General features: G+C 38.2%; 1 long non-coding RNA gene across 1 annotated transcript; it reads right to left on the bottom strand.

Annotated features, from left to right (window-relative positions):
* Positions 1 to 1,201: 1,201 nt before the first annotated feature.
* On the bottom strand, positions 1,202 to 2,737 carry LOC126693767 (uncharacterized). The gene is made up of 3 exons (XR_007645520.1): positions 2,593 to 2,737; positions 1,935 to 2,379; positions 1,202 to 1,621 (listed from the first exon to the last, which is right to left on the bottom strand). It is a non-coding gene; the product is annotated as an uncharacterized LOC126693767 (long non-coding RNA).
* Between the last annotated feature and the right edge of the window lie 17,250 nt (positions 2,738 to 19,987).

Below are 19,987 nucleotides of genomic sequence, written 5' to 3'. Positions count from 1 at the left end.
TTTCTGATCATCTATTTCAAATTAAGCATGCCATATTTATAATGATAGTTCATTTACTCTGTCTAGTATTTACCAACATTTCTAGATTTACCTCCTCTTGCGTAGTCATAAAAAACCCCTTCATACACTAAGCACAACAGAATAACTTCATGATGTTCTACACGAATGTCCATAACTAGCAAGTAAAACATGTTATCAAAACTAAAAGCTCTTTGTTCATGACAAGAAAACTAACCGTCCCAAAACAATTTTCTTATGTTGATCATTTGCCATCCATTTAGGAGAATGAAGATTATATTAATAACCATGTAATAATCCTACAACAAGACTTATCATGAAGTTCATTCGGACCTATGTTGTCCCAATAACAAAATGTTTTAAAATACTTTGGCCATCCTACATAAATTAAGGAAATGAGAAGCATCCTATATTATCTCAACGTAAAGCATATCAAAATCATTTGGTGGCTTCCTCCTTTTTGGCCGAAGATTTTTCAGGTTATACTCATGTTTTTCCTTAGAATCATACCGAATCCCTTGCAGTCTCCTGTTGTTCAAATGCTTCCAATGAAGGGGGGGTCCCTTGAGAATTTAAAACTGCCAGCAAGTGTTGTGCAATACGCTCCTCACCTACCACTGAATCTTTCACAGACCCTTTAATGCAGGAGCAAAATCAAATGTTATTTCAATATTTCATTTTAGATTTTCAGTGGATAATTTCAGATTGTAAGGTAGTTATTTGTTTAGTTTGGATTGGTATTTGAGTTGGTTAGGATTAGTTGTTCGTCATTATCCTTTGTTTAGGATTATCGAATTAGTATTTGAAATTTTTTAGGATTATCAGATTAGTATTTGAAATTGTTTAGGATTTTTTTAAGAAAATTTATCCTTATCTTTGTGATTCATCGAAGCTACATATAAAGTTCTGGATGATTTCTTTTGTATTCACAGACTATGATTATTATTATTGAGATTATTTGTAGAGATTGCATTGTGTTTGTTTGGTGGTGAATCCAAACACCTTAGGTGGGAAGCCTAAGGTCTACGGTAGGACTAATCTAGGTGGGAAGCCTAGGTTGTCCTGCATCACCCTTCATGTGAATTTAAGAAATTGGTAAGCTTTATTTGATAGAACAAGCAATACAATATGGCAATGGTAAAAAAAACCAAAAAAAAACCACATATGAGCAATAGTAAAAGAAAAAATAATGATAAAATTTAAGACGTCAAGGTTGAAAATTTTACTAGCTGTAGTTTGGGCAACTTGTGTTGGTTGGAGGTCAACAAGAGGATTAAACCAACACAACTTCAAGCGTAAAACTTTTAGGCCTCAACCAACATTACTTAAGCTGATCCAGTTACTTTGTTGCAACCAAATCAACTCCGGTGTTGAGTAGGGATATGGCTTCTCTTAATAGTGATTGGAGAGAGGTGGCACTTATTTTTGTCCATTTACAACAGTCAAGCATGGTTTAGCATATCTTAAACTAAAAGTTAGGAGAAATTATTTGCAAGAGGATGATTCCTGCAAGAGCTAGCTTCAGTCCTGTCTCAATGTTAGGGATACTTGGAACCAATACACCTGGAGTGTCTAGGACATATATGCTAGGCTGATGCGCAATCTGCAATTAAAAATCCAATGTAAGCAATTCAACATACAAAAATGTTCAAACAGAAGTATTCAGCCAAAGATATATAATAGAAGGAGAAAGGTAGTAGCAGATAGAAGAAAGCATTAAGATTTAAGCCAAATGCTTGATGATTTGGCCTGATGTTCAAAACATGTCATTAAATAAGGCGTATGCAACTGATTCGGTTATTACGAACTTTTGATAATTAAACCAGAAACCTAAGCCTAATAGTTTATTCCAATATAATCCACATGCATGACGGTCAAAATTCTTTGAGATAAGAGGATTTGAGAAGTTCAGATACCGATCAAAATGATGGAAGCTCTCTCCACAAGTCTTAACAGCACCATTAACATTCCCCTTCGAATCAAGGGACCGAAGGGCAGTGAGATCCTTCTTTACAATGATATCATCATCCAAGAACAACACTTTGTTGAGCTTTGGGAAGATCTCTAGCAAATAAAATTGAAGATGATTGAGGATAGATAAGTATTTTGGGTTCCGTACTTCAAATTTGAATCAGAATTGGCTTGATGAGCTCTAAAGTTATAGTCTATCATGGACTGTGAACCCAACTGCTTGAGAACTGGACTATAACTTGCATTTAGCCATGTAAATTCTTCAATGTTCTGAACCTGGATAGAAGCTTTGCCTGGTGGATTTAGCAAAAACCACATCCTCATTGCTGCATAATTTGGCCTATCAGTAACAATGTGGAAAACATGCTTCGAAGGGTCCTCCCAGGATTCCTAACAATAAATTTGAGATGTCAAACAAAAAATATCAAACATTGAAATAGCAGATAATTAATGTGTTTTTTTTTTTTTTTTTTTTTTTTTTTGCAGGTGGGGAAGTTCGACAAAAGAAGGAGGATGTGGGAACAAGAGTCTTAGAATAGCCATTCCAAAATTTCTTTCTTAGCAATTAAAGGAAACAGCAAGTATATCAAGAGTGAAAATTACCTTAGCATATGTTATAGTTGAGTTTACAACAACTGCTGCTGCTAATACCTTATCAGAGAATAATGCATAATGGTACAACTGAGGGTCTTCTAACTTCTCTTGATTTGGAAAGTCATGTTGAGAAGAATTCAAGGTATTATACTCAGTTGTAAGGCGCAACGGAAGACAATGCAGACCTTTAGGAATTGTTTTTGCTGTCAATTGAGTCAAGAATATAGTCAGCTTTTTGTGCAGTCGGAGCTGCTCTTCGGTTGAGTGGAGCATAGGCTGCATAGCCCTCAGCTTCTTCACCACAGAAGCATAGTCATCTTGAAGCTGCTTTCCTTTGGCCAATGTTTGTTCCATTGCCTTCAATTTGTCATAGGCACTGCATAAAAATAAACCATAAAAACAATTTAAGGCAGAGAAAGATGGGACAATTTAAAAAATAGCAAGCCAAAGGAGAACCTAATAACAGATCGATACTTTAAGGAAAATTTCGATAAAATTTGGTTGTCGGCATATTAATATGTTAAAAGAGGAGATTACTTCCTTGGCAGTTCAGAATCTTTTCTCACATCCCTTAAGTACTCGCTAAACTTCCTTCATCCACCCCCGAGACTCCCTTGTAAAGTGAGGATTGTTTCTTGTGGCTGGGAGGGATAGATAAACCTTTGCCCTGATGATCTGATCTTTGAGTTGCCGCACCTGAGTATCCAGCATAGCTGTTTGGTCATTCTGTATGCTAGAGTCAGGTTTATGCATTCCTTCTTTTTAACCTTACTTTGAAGTTTGAGTGGATTGTTGCTCGTCTTTTATTTCCTGGAGGAAAAATGGAAAATAATTAAAAAAAGAAGATTAAAATGCACTATAAATTTTCCAATTTTCCACATGGTAGATAGGGGAAATAGGGGACAAAACGGCCCGGAGTTTGGCATGGAGGCAGTTATTCAAGATAATATGCATGAATCAAAAATAAGAAGTTTGCAAAGAAAGCATATTTCATCATGTGATTAGGATAAAATAATTTAATAACAATAGGCAACAATGATAATGATCAAAATAAATATCAAACGTAATAGTTTAACCCCTATTTCAAGGAGATATGATATAACATGTTAAAAAAAATTCAAATACTAAGTCATACTTAAGGCCGTACTCTTAGATGCTGAGGAGAAGCAAGAAAGTGACCACAGGCTGAACCATTGGCTAGGACAGCTCAAAGATGTCCTTAATGATGCAGAGAATGTCCTGGATGAATTTCAATATCAAATTTTGCAGAAGGAAGTAATGAAGAGATGCAGGAGCACTCGCAAAAAGGTGGGTTATTTCTTTTCTGGTTCTAATCCACTTGTATTCCGTTTTGAAATGGCACGTAAAATCAAGGGTATTGGGGAGAGGTAAGATAATATTTCAGATATTAAGGCTGAATTCAATCTTGTTGTACGACTTGAAGATAGGAAGACAACAATGTACTGGAGGGACATGACCCACTCCTTTATTCCTTCTCAGAATGTCATCGGTAGGGATGATGACAAAAAAAAGATAATAAATCTTTTGATGCAGCATGATGTTAACGGAAATGTCAGTGTAATTCCTATAGTTGGGATTGGGGAAGACCACAATTGCCAAGTTGGTGTATAATGATGAACAGGTGGTTAGACATTTTCAATTGAATATGTGGGTGTGTGTGTCTGAGGATTTTGATGTTAAAAGATTGATAACAGAAATCCTCAAATCAGTAGTTGGTATTGATGAGAATTTGAGCATAGATCAGTTGCAAATGCATTTAAGAGAACATATACAAAATAAGAAATTTCTTCTTGTCTTAGATGATGTTTCAAATGAGGATCATATAAAATGGATTGAATTGAAAATTTTGTTACTTGGTGGTTGCAATGTAAGTAAAATCATAGTGACAACATGGAATAGCTCTGTTGCTACTATTATGAGCACTGTAGAGTCTTACAATTTAGATGGTCTATCCCAAAAGGATTGTTTGTCTTTGTTTGTGAAATTGGCATTTAAGGAAGGAGAAGAAGAACAATATCCAAACCTCTTAGAAATTGGAAAAGAAATCGTCAAAAAATGTAGAGGGGTTCCATTGGCAGTGAATACTTTAGCCTGCCTACTCTATTCAAAAGTTTATGAACATGAGTGGATATCTATTAGAGATAATGAGATATGGAGTTTAAATCAAAAGGAGAGTGGCATCTTCCCTGCATTGAAGCTTAGTTAAAATCAATTGCCATTTCACTTAAAGCCATGTTTTGCACATTGTTCTATTTTCCCAAAGGATTTTGTATTCAATAATCTTCTCTTGATTCAATTTTGGATGGCACATGGAATTCTTCAATCACCTAAGGATGAAAATCCAGAGTTGGAAGATGTTGGCAACTTGTATATCAAGGAGTTGTTGTCGAGATATTTCTTTCAAGATGTTGAACAAGAAAATATCTTGTATTTTACCTTTAAAATGCATGATCTTATCCATGATCTCGCACTCTCAATTGCTAAAAGAGAGTGTTCAGTAGTGACCAAGAAGTCTACCCTTGCTGTGGAAGTTTGTCACCTATCATTTTTAGACAATGGGCAAGAAGTTACAACACAATTAGAGAAGTTGAGCAAAGTTTAGACTATTATTTTCCAAACAGACCAATCCATGTCCTTACTTGAAACATGCTTCTCAAGATTTAGGTACTTGTGGGTGCTTGATCTGAAAAATTCATCCTTTGAGGTGTTGCCAAGTTCAATCGGAAGTTTGAAACATTTGAGATATCTCAACCTATCATATAATTACATAATCAAGCAACTTCCAGATTCCATTTGCAAGCTGCACAATTTACAAACTTTACTGCTTGAAAATTGCCACAATCTTGAACGGTTGCCAAAAGGTATAGGGGACTTAATCAAGCTCAGGCTTTTTATTGTTACAACAAAGCACACCTGCTTGTTGGAGAACGCAGTAGGTTGCTTGAGTTCTCTTCGATCTTTGTGGATATGGAGATGTGTGAATCTAAAAAGTGTTTTTGAAGGGATGGAGGAAGGGCACCTCACCTATCTTCGAACATTGGTAGTTGGAAATTATCCAAGTTTGACCACTTTGACATTGAGTATGAAACACCTAACTGCCCTAGAGACCATGATAATTAGGGATTGTAAAGAGCTTAGTTTGATGGAGGTAGCGGGAGAAGAAGACAATCAAGATCCCAAGTTGAGCCTCCAAAATTTAATGTTTTTCTGTTTACCAAAGTTGGAGGTTTTTCCCCAATGGCTCCAAGGATCTGCAAACACTTTACAGCTACTATGGATTGGAGGATGTGAAAATTTAACGACTTTGCTGGATTGGCTACCACATCTGAAATCACTTCAGACACTTTGGATTGACAATTGTCCTAAGTTGTCATCTCTCCCGGAGGGGATGGAGGCACTAACAAAATTGTTGATTTATGGTCGTCCTGATTTGAGTAGAAAATGTAGAGGAGATCGCTCATTTACCACAAATTGTTCTTGATGAGGGTAGCATAAATATACCAAGAGAAGATGATGAGGTAAGGGCAGATTTGTTTTCTTATTAGTATTTTTGTCCTATTATTATAGATAGTCTTTACAACTCTCTTCTTTTTTTTTTTTTTTTTTTTTTTTTGCTATGAACCCAAACCCCCTATTTCATTTATCTATAAATAAAATAAATATTTAAAAAAAAACAGCTAAAGCCCTCTTTGTCCAAATTAGATTCAAATTAAATTAAAACCAAAAATATTTTTTTGGATGAAATTGAATTTCCAAAACTAAACTGGTCTTCTAAATATTTATATTCCCCACACTGGTTCCGAAGAAGAGAGAGAGAGAAGAAGAAACATTTAATCCTATTTAATTCATGGAGGAATTGAATCTTGTTTCAAGAACATTGTGTTTCGAAGTTTGGGCAGCAAGATATTGACACATAAAATCTTAAATGAACATATTAAATTTTGATTTATTTATTTTTCTTTTGTATAATCATTTTTCATAGTATTATTATTATTTTTTTTTTTCTCACTGCTAGTTTCCAATATACCATATAACTACAAATTTCATTTAAGGAGTTCAACACAAGTCACAACCAATAGAATCTAGATGTTGCTCAATTCAAAGTCACAAGTTCCTTCCATAATTCGTAAGCATTTCTTCATTACAATTTGGATTACAAGACATAAATAAATAAATACTTCCTTTATTTAATTTGCTTTTAAGTGATGTAAATAAATATATAAATATGTTATTTTGCATTTTGTATTTTATGTAAAAATAAACATTTATGTCATTGTAATTCAAAGTAAGATGTGTAAATAAATAAATGTGTTACGTGTATACTACCCTAACTACATTCTTGTGTATAAAGTTGAGAGATCCATGGATTAATATGTTCAAGCATTTTTCTTTAAGATTATACTCATGTTTTTCCTTAAAATCATATCGAATCCCTTCTAGTCTCCTACTGTTCAAGTGCTTCCAATGAAGGGGAGTCCCTTGAGTATTTAAAACTGCCAGCAAGTATTGTGCAATTCACTCCTCACATACCACTGAATCTTTTACAGAACCTTCACGTGCATTTAAGAATTTGGTAAGCTGAATCCAATTTCCTTATTGCAACCAAATCAGCTCAAGTTGAGTAGTCTATGACTTCTCTTAATCGTGATTGTAGACTCACTCATTTTTGAATGTTTACAACACTGATCTTTCAAGCAAGATTAGCACATCTAAAACTAAAAAAGCATGCAGGTAGTTGTGTGTATATGTTTGGGCACATTCACATGTGTACTGTAAGAAATCTAACAAGAAACTGAAGAGAAATTATTTGCAAGAGCATGATACCTGCAAGAGCCAGCTTCAGTTCTGTCTCTACGTCAGGGATACTTGGAACCAATACACCCGGAGATTCTAGGACATATATGCTGGGCTCATGCGTAATCTGCAGCTTAACAATTCAACGTCAGCATTTAAACATACATAGATGTTGACCAAAAGAATTCAACAGCAGATCAACAACAGCGGGAGAAAGGAAACAGTAGATAGAATAAAAAATAATATTTTAAAAAGAAAAGGAAAGAGGCAAATGATTGATGATTTAGCCTGACCTTAAAAACATGTCTTCAAATAAAGTTTATGCAACTAATTTAATGTCCGTTTGGGAATAACTTATTAATTTTTTGCTGAAATTTTTTTGTTAAAAGTATGCTAAATATATACTTATACTTTGAAAAAGTAAGAAAAAGTGAGGCTTTAAAAAAGTGTAAATAAAAGCTAAAAAGTAAAAAACTAGCTTGTTACAATTTTTTTTTTTTTTAATAAGTAATGCAATTTTGTTGATATCAAAAAAATAGTGTGGCCCAACTATACAAATGAATCTATCAAATCAAAAACAGAACATAATGGCTGACTATGCAAAGTTGACATCCAGTCCAACAAGGTTCTAAAGATAAATAATATGAGATCAGGCATAGCTCTCACTGTATCCTCAAAATTCCAATCATTCCTCTCTCTCCATAAGCACCACATCAAACAATGCGGGGGGAACCATCCACAAATTCCCATTCCGATGACAACAAAAACGACCAGACCAGCAAGCTAACAACTCAACAACATTCTTCAACATCACCCAACAAACTCCAAATAAACCAAATACCATAGACCACAATTTGGCAATAAAACTAGATACCTAAGCCAGATAGTTTATTTTCCTAATCATGTAAACCTACAAATGCTTGCCAGCTAAAAAAGAAAATCGAAAGTAAAAAAATAAATAAGAATTAGTAAGACAGCTAGCAAAATTGGGTTGGGAGGTGGGGGTGGCAATCAACCAATTAAGATAGATTATAGTAAGTCATTGTAATCTAATTACCATCACTGTGTCTGTGGTCAAATAATACAACACAAGTCAGAAATAAATTCCTTGCAATCAGTTTGCTTCTCATAAAAGCAACAACGTCAACTATATCTGTGAAAGACGCATGAAACTAGACATTTAGTCTCTCTTTACTTTCTAAGGTAATAAACCATAAAACACAGAATCTCTTCACCTTGTATCCAGCAATATCTTGAGTAACACCAGGCAGTGGGACGACAGTAGCACACTTCATCTTCTCCTGCACTATGAAAGAAAACAAAAGCAGTTATTGCTCAATAAAATTTAATAAACTTCTCCATAGTTCCATTTAAAGACAATGACTTTCAAACATAATCTAGCAAAACATGGTAACAGCTTACCAGTGAAGAGAGGTTTTGCTATGGGCATTAATGGCGATGAAATCTTGATGATGTTTGTTAGGGTTGGCCAAGTCTTTCTTTTTTGGCGAAGAAGGGAATGCGGACTACAACGACAACTCCGGCGTGTCTCTGATGGCGCGTGTCTCATTTGATGGGCCCATCACCACCACCACCACCGGCGTTGAAACCCAATTTTAATTTCAATTTCAATCCCATAATCTATATCACACAAACAATAATTGAAAATGGTGGTGGCAACTTCCTCGGAAGTGGACCTACCGGTAGATAAAAGTACTGCAAAAAAGATAATTGAAAATGGGCTGCCTATGGAATCAATATTGGGTTGGGCTGGATTTAATTTATAAAATAAAAACCCAGCCCAACTTCTTAATTTTGAGAACTCTAAAATTAACCCAATTCAACCAAATTTAATGAAGCAAAATACACCGACAAATTTTATTGTTGACTCATGACTTTTACTTGTATTGAATTCAAATTTGAGTCTATACTTTTTAAATTTTGAATCATTAAACAAATCAAGGTAAAATCTATTTTTTAGTAGAGCACAAAAGAGTGTACCATATTCCAACAACAAGAAAGAGGCAAGCTTAAGCCAATCAGTAAAGAAAAAAAGCCTTGTTTGTCCCTCACTCGAGTGTGTTTGAGGAAAAATGTTCATTGATTCTTTTTTTTTTTTTAATTAATTTTTATGTCACCACTTTATAGTTTTCCTCTAAATAAAAGGAGGTCATAGTCTATGTTATTAAAAACCAATTTGAAATGACACATTAAGTTGAATTGGGTTAAGTATGTCAAATTGGTGGGATCAATGTATACCTTTATGACAATCATTTTCATTTTTAAGATAACTATTAGGAATGTAATTAACTTGTTTTTAAGAATTTAGTAATAACGCCGATAAATCTAATAGTAAGTGGACCAAATTAGTAATTTAATTCTTAATCAATACTTTATATAATATATTATAAAATAAACAATACTAGTTACCAACAAAATATTTATAAAAAAATAAAAAAAAAATATTTATAAAAAAAAAAATTATTAACTAACTCTTTAAACCATATACAATAATACATTTATGAATAGGTAAGAAGGCCATAACTTTTTTATAAGTAATTTGAGAGATGTGTCACTTATTTTTGTCTATTTACAAATGTGATCTTTCAGGCAAGATTTAGCTTCCTTATACTTAAAAAGCATGCTTGCATCACTGTGTGAACACTCACATGTGTATTGTATTAATCATAGAGAAGTCTCTTAAGAAACTAAAGAGAAATTACTTGCAAGAGGATGATACTTTCAAGAGCCAGCTTTAGTCCTGTCTCTATGTCAGGGATACTTGGAACCATTAATACACCCAGAGTGTCTAGGACATATATGCTAGGCTGATGCACAATCTGCAGCATAACAATTCAATGTTAGCGAGCAAAATAGGGGGAGGGGTGAATCAATCAATTAAGCCAGAAATATTACACAAGTCATTGTAATCCCTTTCACTTTATCTATGGTAAAATAATATACCACAAGTTATACATAAATTCCTTACAATCAGTTCACTTTTCATAAAAGCAACAACATCAAATATTCGTTAAGTGATAATGGTCAATTAAACAATTCACAACCAAACCTACAACATTTTTCTACCAACAATATTCATATCAGGGTCCAATCTCAAATACGAAGACTTAATTATTGAATTCTAAGTATGAAAAAAAACATGAAGCTAGAAATTAAGTTACTTTAAAAGACAAAATCAATTGACCTTGTATCCAACAAATACATTGAGTAACACCGGGCTATGAAAGAAAACCAGAGATGTTAATGTTCAATAAAATTTAATAACCTTCACCATCATTACCTCACACATTTTAATAAATCACCAGTGTTGAAACCCATCTCCCCTAATTTCAATTTCAATCCCTTGTTTGTTACTACTCTCTTTGCCTCTCCCAATCCCTTGTTTGTTTTAAAGGTTGGTCGCTTTGGGGGAATGACTATTGATCGCATTAATTGTTCAAATAAATACAAATTGATAATCGAACTTGGAGGTTTAAGGGTTTAAGAGCATTCCCATCAAAGCTTTCAAAATGCTAAAAAGCTATATTTTAGCAACACAACCCACAAAAAGCATCTACATCAATGATGTTAAAACTTAAAATTTTTTAACATCCAAGCATCTACTGTAATAGGAAACTTAAAAAAAAAAAAAAAAAAAAAATTAATCCATTCTCTCTCTTATCCTATTAAATAATATTCGTTTTTCTTTCATCTTAAATTTCTCTATTTCCTATCTTCTTCTTTGTTCACCACACAAAGCTAAAACAAAATACTTCATAAACTGGAAAGCTAAAACACCACCATATTATCCAAACTGAAATCTCAAACCATATGTAAAAGGTTATATCTCACCATTGATAACTCTATTGTGTGCTTACACACGAAAATTTTCAAACTTTGATTGTCATATTTCGCATCTCCCTCTCTGCTGAAATTTGTCATCGTTAGATTTGCATGCGTCCTCTGGCTCAAACTCTCTCAAAAAAAATGTGGTGGTGCTAAATGGTTTTGGGTCGTGATTTGCTATGTTGTGGTGGTGGTAGTTGATTTTGGGTCATGCCTTTGGTGTGTTGTGGTGGTGGTAGATTTTGGGCCATGGTGGTAATGGTGGGTGTAGGGACACGTTTCTCAAACGGCCCAATAATGACGTTGGGCTTGAGCGTGAAGGATCCCTCACAATAAAATTTGTAAAGAGTGGGTTTGAAAGGCTAGCGTTTGGTCACTGGGCGTTGGTCCAAACCGAATTTTAAGGAACTTAGATAAGAAAAGGCTTCCGCCGAGATATCCAAGCCCCACAGTTTTATAACTTGAGGGATTGGACTCCTCGGATAAGGTCCGAGGAGCACTAATGTTTTTCTTCGGTTACCCGGCGATGGGTTTTCGTGGTGGTGTACATATATTATCCGGGCATTCTCATCCCTGGAGTTTTTCCCCAGGAAGTAAGATGGATCCCCTTCTCTAATTAGTTTACCTTACCTTTTATACTAGCCTACGTTTGTTGTCTCTCGTCCACGTGTAGGGTCAACTTTTCCAGGACTGATATTTGTCCCATCAATCTAATCCCAGAATTGTTGGGGAGGGTTAATAAAGCCTAAAAATCAGGTTCTGTTAGGTGTAAAGTCTTATCAGTGAAGGGTATTAAGGACAACTTTCCTGAGATATTTTAGATCTTCTTATGGATTTGTCCTTATAACTTTCTTTTACCCCTTTTGTCAAGGGAGCTTTAGGCTTGCCGAGGACTAAACCGTCCTCGGCTGCATATCTGGGCCATCCTCGGCCTTATACTTTTAAGCTTGGGCCATAACTTTCTTCAGCTTGGGCCTGCGGGCTCCCCATGAGCAAGTGGGCCTGGCCCATAAACTATTGGGCCCCACAATAGCCCCTCAAAACCCTGCTGTCCAACATCTTGGTTGGAAAGGTGGGTTTTGGTAATACCGAGCCTTTATTATGGCCCATTCATTTCAGCCCTTGAAGGACGCGGATAACTCTTCACATGCCCAAGGAACGTACCGGTCTACGAGCTGTTCCCCTTAATTTGCGCACGTTGCCCTTATGCCGTTTGGGTATTCAAGGCGCGTTTTTAATATCCTCCCTTTACGAGGCCTCCCAGATCTGACGGTTATTAATGGTGTGGGAGAACGAAACGGCGTATCCTTATTTGCAGGTTTCACTGGGGATCTGAACGTGTTATGTGCCCTTTTCTTCGTCCCTTATATAAAGAGAGAAGACAAAAGGTGATTCTCTCATATCTGAATCCCCCAGGCTCTTCCCAGAGTTCACTTTTTCCCTCTGGTTATACCCTATCCAATAATACGTTCACCATAGTAGTCAGTCATGAATAAGCCATTCCTTTCCCAGAAACGCTATGCTCTAGCGAAGCTTAAAAATGGCCCGGTCAGGGCAAAGATGGCGGAGACTCAAGATTCGTCCCGCCGTCCTTTTAGCCAAAATCCGAAGCAGGGACTCGTCACGCCACCCTTTCGGCGTGGCTGAGCCGAAGAAACACATCCTCATTACCACCCGCTCTTTCACGAGCATATCTAATATGGCGCCAGCGTGTTAGGAGTCAGGAATGGGGCAGGGACTAAGTGCCCCTGCTTCTTCCTCTCTTTGTTCACTGGCGTCCCCCTTTGCCTCTCTCTCTTCTTCTCCTCCTTCCTACTCATGTCCTCCATCTTCTTCATTCATCTCCTCCATCTTCTGCTCATGTCCTCCATCTTCTTTTTCCTTTGCGCTCCTTGATGTCAAGAGCTTGCTGAAGTGCTTCCATGTGTTCCAATTCTTCTTCCTTCTCCTTCATCTTTTTCTAAAGAATGTTCTTCTCCTGATATGAGCAGTGCTCAAACTTAGCCAAGATGAGGACTGAGTATTCGATACGGTGTAAGAAGTAACTATTCGAGGACATGTCATCCGCAAAACGAACAGTTTCCTTAGGCTATTGAATAGGGGATCATTTTGCCATCTTAACATATTGGCTTTAACATTTTACAGTATTGGAGCCGAGGAATTTCACGTCCGAGTACTTGGTTTCCTCATAGGCTTGAGTCCGAGGGCCGTGCAATGCCTAGGTTCTGTCCAAAACTTTTTAGAGTACTTGGTTTCCCCATAGGCTTGAGTCCGAGGACCATGCAATGCCTTGGTTCTGTCCAAAACTTTTTAGAGTACTTGGTTTCCCCATAGGCTTGGGTCCGAGGACCATGCAATGCCTTGGTTCTGTCCAAAACTTTTTAGAGTACTTGGTTTCCCCATAGGCTTGAGTCCGAGGACCATGCAATGCCTTGGTTCTGTCCAAAACTTTTTAGAGTATTTGGTTTCCCCATAGGCTTGGGTCCGAGGACCATGCAATGCCTTGGTTCTGTCCAAAACTTTTTAGAGTACTTGGTTTCCCCATAGGCTTGGGTCCGAGGACCATGCAATGCCTTGGTTCTGTCCAAAACTTTTTGAGTACTTGGTTTCCCCATAGGCTTGGGTCGAGGACCATGCAATGCCTTGGTTCTGTCCAAAACTTTTTAGAGTACTTGGTTTCCCCATAGGCTTGGGTCCGAGGACCATGCAATGCCTTGGTTCTGTCCAAAACTTTTTGAGTACTTGGTTTCCCCATAGGCTTGGGTCCGAGGACCATGCAATGCCTTGGTTCTGTCCAAAACTTTTTAGAGTACTTGGTTTCCCCATAGGCTTGGGTTCGAGGACCATGCAATGCCTTAGTTCTGTCCAAAACTTTTTAGAGTACTTGGTTTCCCCATAGGCTTGGGTCCGAGGACCATGCAATGCCTTGGTTCTATCCAAAACTTTTTGAGTTCAATTTCTCCCTTTCTTCAGGTATATCACGAGGCGCCAAGCAGGAGGTTGCCCTCGGCAGCGGCTATTCCTCGGTGTGGGCCATAGTCCCTGGGCCCTTATGCAGGACGGGCCTGGGCCGCGAATTCACTAGGCCCACGAATTAAGAGGTATTTATGCAATCTCTGGCCACGCGGCACTTTCTGATGTCCCAGTGTTCGAGGTGCGCCTTTACGAGGTTCCTTTAATCTTGTGGTTGCAGTTGACGTTGGAAGTTGGGCCGGAGCCATTTTGTCTGTAGCGTTCCTTGGGACGCTGCGTGAGTTGACTGCCACCACCTTATCTTTTCAAATAAATAGGAGGGAGAAAGAGTTGCTTTATATACACACCGCTCCTTCAGTTTCCTCCCAAATCACAATTCCTATATTCAGTGCTATCCTCTCTTAACACAACATGTTTGAGGCGAAGGTTGGGAAGGAAGAAATCTCTCCGCCACAGAAGCGCCGTGTCCTCATGAGACTCAAAATAGTAAGGTATGGGCACAGGAAGCATAAATTCAGGGGAATACTCCGTTTCGACCGAGGGGAAAGGGTGTCTCTCCCTCTTTTAGTCAAAATCCGAAGCAGGTTCTGTTCATGCCAGAATTTTGGTGTGTCAGAAGAAAGATTCTCCGCCATCAGCGCCTTTGCCTTGTGGCAGGCAAATATTTAGAGAAAGCCCCTCAACTTCCAACTCCCTGCACCTTTCCTTCAGCGGTGTCAGGCTCAAGTTGGGTCTCTTTTGCTGTTTGAGTTGTGGGCATGTGAAAGCATTGAGGAAGAACAAGGTCTTGGAGCTGTAGCCAATCTCTCCTCTGATCTACTTCCTCGGCTTTATCTTATTCTCTTGTATCTTCCTTTCTTTTTGGTTATGTAGTGAGTTTTGACACAAACTGATTCCAGCTTTTCATTGTACGCTGTACTATTTCTTTGTTTTAGAAAAAATGGAAATTTCTTTACTTGTTTTGAATACTGTTCCTTTGACAACACTACTTTGTGAATGGGTGTGCCCTATGTGTGTGTTTCTTCAAGAATATTTAGAGCAAAATAGCTTGAAACATAATCTAACTAACTCCAATTTACCAATACTACCAGGCATTATATCGATAATTCATAGTAAATCAAACTTAGGAAACTAACCGGGATAACAGTTGAATATTCTGTGATAAGCGCATGAATACCGTCCAAGGCTGATAATCTCTAAATAATCCATCCGAGCAGTCGACTGGGAAGCAGGGAACTCCGATTGTGCTTCTGCGTACTTGGTCTCCCCATAGGCTTGGGTCCGAGGACCATACAAGGCCTTGGTTCTGTCCAAAACTTGTAAGATTTCTTTTTTGTACTTGGTTTCCCCATAGGCTTGGGTCCGAGGACCATACAAGGCCTTGGTTCTGTCCAAAACTTGTAAGATTTCTTTTTTGTACTTGGTTTCCCCATAGGCTTGGGTCCGAGGACCATACAAGGCCTTAGTTCTGTCCAAAACTTGTAAGATTTCCTTTTTTGTACTTGGTTTCCCCATAGGCTTGGGTCCGAGGACCATACAAGGCCTTGGTTCTGTCCAAAACTTGTAAGATTTCTTTTTTGTACTTGGTTTCCCCATAGGCTTGGGTCCGAGGACCATACAAGGCCTTGGTTCTGTCCAAAACTTGTAAGATTTCCTTTTTTGTACTTGGTTTCCCCATAGGCTTGGGTCCGAGGACCATACAAGGCCTTGGTTCTGTCCAAAACTTGTAAGATTTCTTTTTTGTACTTGGTTTCCCCATAGGCTTGGGTCCGAGGACCATACAAGGCCTTGGTTCTGTCCAAAACTTGTAAGATTTCTTTTTTGTACTTGGTTTCCCCATAGGCTTGGGTCCGAGGACCATACAAGGCCTTGGTTCTGTCCAAAACTTGTAAGATTTCTTTTTTGTACTTGGTTTCCCCATAGGCTTGGGTCCGAGGACCATACAAGGCCTTGGTTCTGTCCAAAACTTGTAAGATTTCTTTTTTGTACTTGGTTTCCCCATAGGCTTGGGTCCGAGGACCATACAAGGCCTTGGTTCTGTCCAAAACTTGTAAGATTTCTTTTTAAGTAATTTTTTCTCTATACTCATTTATTTTTCGAAGGTTAACCCCTAGGCCAGGGAGGGGGGAGTTGGCTTGAGGCCGGAAGCCCCTAGAGCTGCCCGCGCCGTTAGCAGTGCAAGGCGTAGCCCCTAGCAGAAGCTTATGTCAGAGCCACAACTGCACGTCGCCGGAAATGGGAAAAACTCGCGAATCTCTGCTTGCTAGAGAGTCGACTCATGCACCACCTGTGCCAACGCACAAGCCTTCCCACAGACGGCGCCAATTGTAGGGACACGTTTCTCAAACGGCCCAATAATGACGTTGGGCTCGAGCGTGAAGGATCCCTCACAATAAAATTTGTAGAGAGTGGGTTTGAAAGGCTAGCGTTTGGTCACTGGGCGTTGGTCCAAACCGAATTTTAAGGAACTTAGATAAGAAAAGGCTTCCGCCGGGATATCCAAGCCCCACAGTTTTATAACTTGAGGGATTGGACTCCTCGGATAAGGTCCGAGGAGCACTAATGTTTTTCTCCGGTTACCCGGCGGTGGGTTTTCGTGGTGGTGTACATATATTATCCGGGCATTCTCATCCCTGGAGTTTTTCCCCAGGAAGTGAGATGGATCCCCTTCTCTAATTAGTTTACCTTACCTTTTATACTAGCCTACGTTTGTTGTCCCTCGTCCACGTGTAGGGTCAACTTTTCCAGGACTGATATTTGTCCCGTCAATCTAATCCCAGAATTGTTGGGGAGGGTTAATAAAGCCTAAAAATCAGGTTCTGTTAGGTGTAAAGTCTTATCAGTGAAGGGTATTAAGGACAACTTTCCTGAGATATTTTAAATCTTCTTATGGATTTGTCCTTATAACTTTCTTTTACCCCTTTTTTCAAGGGAGCTTTAGGCTTGCCGAGGACTAAACCGTCCTCGGCTGCATATCTGGGCCATCCTCGGCCTTATACTTTTAAGCTTGGGCCATAACTTTCTTCAGCTTGGGCCTGCGGGCTCCCCATGAGCAAGTGGGCCTGGCACATAAACTATTGGGCCCCACAGTGGGCAACGGTGTTTTTTTTTTTTTTTTTTTTTTTTTTGGGGTTGTGGTCTTGGTGGATTGTTTGGTTTTTTTTTTTTTTGGGTGGTGGCTTGTGATTGTGACGGTGGTTGTTGTTGCTAGTGGTGTTGGTTTATTGTAATAGGTTTTGTGGTGGGTTATTGATGATGGAGGTGGTTGTTGTTTTGGTTGTGGTGGTGGTTGTTGTTTTGGGTTTGTTTTTTTTTTGGCGGTGGGTTGTGATTCTCACGGTGGTGGTGGTGAAAGTGGCTAGTGGCTGGTTGCTTTGAATTTTTTGTTAGGAAGTTTTATTTTATTTTAATAAATTGTTTATATTATTTTAATAAGAAGAATGTAAAAATAGAATCTTTTTTTTTTATTTTTTTTTATAGGAAACCACACACTTAATATTAATCAAATAACAGTAAAGTTTGCATCATGAAGAATTGCTAATTCTAAGAAACTAGGACAATTCTCCATCCACATACACTGATGAACTATGCCTTTGGCATACTTTGCTAGTAAATGAGCTAGGGAATTTGCATTACATTTTGCATGAGAAAAATAGACATTATGGAACTCCAAGGCAGCTGATCTAATGCCCATAATCACCGCATCAATCGAGGTCGGAACTGAGGAAGATTGACTCAACGCCCTAGAGACAAGTAGCAAATCACCTTCAATTATGAAATCAGAAACTCCAAGCTGCTTTATGAATTGCAACCCAACTTCAACAGCCTTCAATTCCGCTTCAAGAGGCCCCAATGGTGCATGAATTCGCTTGCACATTCCTGGTACAAATTTGCCATTCCAGTCCCATCCTATGACTCCAACTCCCACAGAGTGCAACTTTGCAAATATTGCATCATCAACATTGAACTTTAAAGACGGTGCAGGTGGCGGACTCCATCTCATAATGTGCTAGACAGACTCTTGGGCAACTAGTAATAAATCCACAGCAGTCCGATATTCCTCTAGGTATTGCGTTGCCCATTGAAGAAGCATTTTTCCATCTTTACGCGTTCCGCCATACCGAATATCATTCCTGTTACCCCACATCGCCCACGCATAGGTCAATATCATCTCAATGTTTTCCGGTGAACACTTTTCATCCATCATTAAGCACCACAACATCTCCTTAAAAGAGCTAAGCTAGTCCAACACGTTGGGAAAAACCAGCTTCAACGAAGACTACAATTATTTAGCTCGGGTACATTTCCAAAAAAAATGGATTGAATCCTCTGCCTCCACGTTGCATCCATCGCATATATCAACCTGTAAAACATTTCTTTTAACCAAGTTAGTTTTCAACAGTAGGATGTCCCGACAAGCTCTCCAAGCGAAGTGCCTGATTTTATGAGGCACATTGATTTGCCATATGCATTTCCAAAAGCTTCTTTCTTGGCTGTCATCATATGATGAACCCGTGGACTCAGCTAGAGACATTTAAGACGCAACCCAGTAGGCATTTTTTACTGAAAAAGCTCCATTAGTGCTCCAAGCCCAAATTTGTTTGCCTTTAGGCAGATTAGAACTTATAGGTTTAGCTTTTATAACCTCTGCTTCATGCAGCAAGAACAGGGCATCAACAGCCCCCACCTTCCATAAGGCCTCTTCCTTATCTATCAATTCTCCAACCTTCATATCTTATGGCATAAACAACCTAGGAGATGAAACCATAAAAGTTGAAGGCTTGGGCATCCATCTATCACCCCAAATCCGGATTCTCTCACCATTACCAAGTCTTCACTGTAAACCATACTTAATAAGAGGTTGAGCAAACATAATACTCCGCCAAGTAAAAGAAGGATTATTATCCAAAACAACTTGTGAAAATTTAGTTGTGGGGAATTATTTAGCCTTCAAAACCTTGTACACCAATGAGTCATGACCCTGTTGAAGTCTCCACCCTTACTTTGCCAATAAAGCCAAGTTGAACTCCTTAAGCTTTTTAAAACCCATCCCACCACAACTCTTCAAAGCACATAATTTCTCCCAACTCATCCAAGCTATTTTCCTCTCATCATTTCCTTGCCCCCACCAAAAATTACGAATCATACTAGTGAAATCCTCATATAGAGAGTCAGGCAATTTGAAAGCACTCATAGTATACGTCGGAATTGCTTGTGCCACAACTTTTATCAACACTTCTTTCCCTGCCTTAGACAATAACTTCTCTTTCCATCCAACAAGCTTTTTTCTTAATTTGTCCTTAATAGAATTAAAGGTGTTTTTCTTATTCCTTCCCACTAATGATGGCAAACCAAGATATTTTTCATAGTGCTTAATTACTTGGGCCCCAAACCTCTCTTTGATTATTTCTTGAATATCAATAGGAGTATTACTACTAAAAAATAGAGAAGTTTTAGCACGATTTAACTGCTTCCCCGAAGCACCCTCATATACCCTCAACACCCTCTGAAGGGCATCACACTCCTTCAAGGAAGCTCTACAAAATATCAAACTATCATCGACAAAGAAAAGATAGGATATTTTAGGACCCCTATGGCAAACTGCAACTCCCCCCAACCTTCCATTCTCCACCTCTTTCTTAATAAGAGCAGAAAATCCTTCCATATATAACAAGAAAAGGTAAGGAGATAGTGGATCACCCTGCCTAATTCCCCTACTTGGAACAATATGCCTTTTAGGCTTTCCATTAACCTTCACAAAATAAGAAAC

Source organism: Quercus robur, chromosome 7, assembly GCF_932294415.1.
Source record: "Quercus robur chromosome 7, dhQueRobu3.1, whole genome shotgun sequence".
Classification (NCBI taxonomy): domain Eukaryota; kingdom Viridiplantae; phylum Streptophyta; class Magnoliopsida; order Fagales; family Fagaceae; genus Quercus; species Quercus robur.
This window is presented reverse-complemented; position numbering and strand designations above follow the sequence as displayed.